Source organism: Scylla paramamosain, chromosome 2 (genome assembly GCF_035594125.1).
Source record: "Scylla paramamosain isolate STU-SP2022 chromosome 2, ASM3559412v1, whole genome shotgun sequence".
Lineage (NCBI taxonomy): Eukaryota > Metazoa > Arthropoda > Malacostraca > Decapoda > Portunidae > Scylla > Scylla paramamosain.
This window is the reverse complement of record NC_087152.1, coordinates 16,677,501-16,680,000: the sequence shown is the minus strand read 5'-3', so window position 1 is coordinate 16,680,000 and position 2,500 is coordinate 16,677,501. Positions and strand designations below refer to the sequence as shown.

General features: G+C 44.7%; 1 protein-coding gene across 3 annotated transcripts in view; it reads left to right on the top strand.

The window, feature by feature from the left end:
* Nucleotides 1-155: 155 nt before the first annotated feature.
* Nucleotides 156-2,500, top strand: part of LOC135111068 (nephrin-like) — a 75,025-nt gene continuing 72,680 nt past the window's right edge. For all 3 annotated transcript variants that reach the window (XM_064024000.1, XM_064024008.1, XM_064023992.1), the window contains exon 1: nucleotides 156-294. The gene's annotated coding sequence lies outside the window, so the exon portion shown is untranslated. The remainder of the gene's footprint in view (nucleotides 295-2,500) is intronic.

Genomic DNA, 2,500 nt, shown 5'->3' with positions numbered 1-2,500 from the left:
ATGCGCGAAAGAGAGAAGGGAGGGAAGGAGGGAGGTTGAGAGGATGGGAGGATGGAAGGCGAGAGAGAGAGAGAGAGAGAGAGAGAGAGAGAGAGAGAGAGAGAGAGAGAGAGAGAGAGAGAGAGAGAGAGGAAGTGGGGGTGGAAAGAGAGCACGCTAGGGAGGCATAGGAAGCGATGTGCAGGAGAACGCGGTGAGGTCGGCATCAGTCGTGTCAGGACGACGCTGAAGACAGGTAGCAGCATCCGAGCAGCAGCACCAGCACACCTGCCCAGACTCTACGCCTAATAAGAGGTGAGCGCCTGCATGAGTGGTCGCTGTCTATCTGTTCTTCAGTGTTATGCGAATCTCGAGTGTCGCCAGGCTTAGACTGCTGTTCTTTACAGTTCTTTACGGCATCAACGCACTGGTAGGTTACATTATTGCTCGGGTTTTCGGTTCTGTTCATTCGTATTTGTCGACGGAGGGAAGGGGCCGCCGGGAAGATGAGAGTTAGTCGTTAGTCTGTTAGTTCGGTGTCAGAGTAGAGCGCGGATCGCCTTGAGACCATAATTACCGACAGATACCTACCCGCTTACAGGGATCTAAATTTTGATCATTCTCTTTATGATGGCTATTCTAATCCTGTGTAAAATACGTTCTTGCCACTTAGCAGTTTAGCATTACGGTACAACTTAACTTTCATTCCATTGCCTCGAAAGACTACGATGTTATGCAGTCTCCTGTCTGGTGCGAGGAGCTCCAAGCCATGTGTGCCGTTCAAAATTCCCGCGCCGACCGGCAGCACGTGTGTTGGGAAGGCAGCCGCCTAGCCAACGTTACACGGCGGAATCACGTTCGTACAAGGAGGGAGATTTTGCTACGCTTCGTATCGGAGTAGTGGTGATGACACACAAGAAGCACGCTGCAGTTCCAGTACCAGCTTGCTGAAGTGTGTCTTTGCACTGAGTGTGGAAAAATAGTGTTGAATCTTACCAATCACAGTATACATGAAGAGCGGCATCCTTGGAGGAGTATAACAGCCAGAAAGAGGCTAAATGGTTGTGCCGAGTGCTCTAAGGCGCAGAAATCAAGGCAGCTAGTGCATGTGTGTTCTTGGTCATCACGCTGATCAAGAAAAATCTCCCTTTTACTTTATATCACTTATAAAAATCATCCACAGTCCTCATTTCCTCATAATGGGGAAATAAAGAAGTCGACAGATACGTGATAACAATCATGAGAACAGTCGAGATTATTTTATCTCATCCAGTGAAGGATGGGTTTTCTAGACCTACTCTATCAGCCCTCCCATGATTCCTTAGGATTTTGAGCCCAATTCTATCCAATATTACACATGATATGTAACAAGTAACGTCCGATGCTTACATAAAACAGAAAAAAAGCGAGTGCTACATTGCAAAGGATTCCCTTTGTCATGTCAGTGAATTCATTTGGATGAAGCCAGGTCTGCCTCTTTGCTTCAGTGAAACAGTAATCACCAACATATAATTCATATATAAAACACTTTATATATTATTAAAAGTATTTGATACTGTAAAATTTTCATGTCACTTGAGTCCCTTTCCGAACTGTAAATAGCCCCTCTCACGTTTCCAGCAAGCTTCCCACGCACTATCATCTCCTTAAATAAACATATCTGGGTGAGGGAGATAGCAACCTCTAAATATATGGTATTTTGCGACGTCAGCCTGTGTGAAAAAGAAACATGAGAACAATAATGCCTTTCAATCAGAACTCTTCCTCCGCCGGTGGCAGTGCGATCTGACAACATTGTGCTTCTTGATACCTCATTACAGGACAGACGTGGAAGTTAAAATTAGAATCTCATCACTTTTACGGAGCCTTGAAAGAGGAGGAAACTAACCCTCCCCCTTCTTTCCATTCTCTCCAGACCCACACAGAAATCATCTTTCACTCAGTTTTACAGTTGTACAAACAAAGGAAGAGTGTGTCGTTAGCTTGATTTTGGTTGTTATCTTAGAAAAAGGAAAGGAACACAGTGAATGCAACGGAGCCACACAAACACAAGTCTTCACATGATAACAATCGGTACATTTATAACTCAACATTTACATCATACTATTCGTCCTTTCTTAAAGTCCAGATAACTTGAACCTGGAGAGAGAAAAGTAAAACAGTGGATACAATGTAGCCATACAAATGCAAGCCTTCACATAATAGCAATCAGTACATTAACTCAGCATTTACAATATATTACTCTTCCATCATTTCGGTCGTGATAACTTGAACCTGGAAGTCAATGATGCTGCCGAGTATGCATGCTAGCCGAGTGATGTGCTGACTGGCTGTAACCCACATTCCCTCATGCCAATCATCCGCTGCCTATGCTCCTGAATAGAAATAAATGGAAAAAAGACTCAAGCCATTCATGCGAAGGGCAGCTTTGCTTTAATAGAGATGGATGGTCCGCCCGCCCGTTTGATTGGCTTTGATTCCAGTGGCAGCAGAGAGAGAGAGAGAGAGAGAGAGAGAGTGG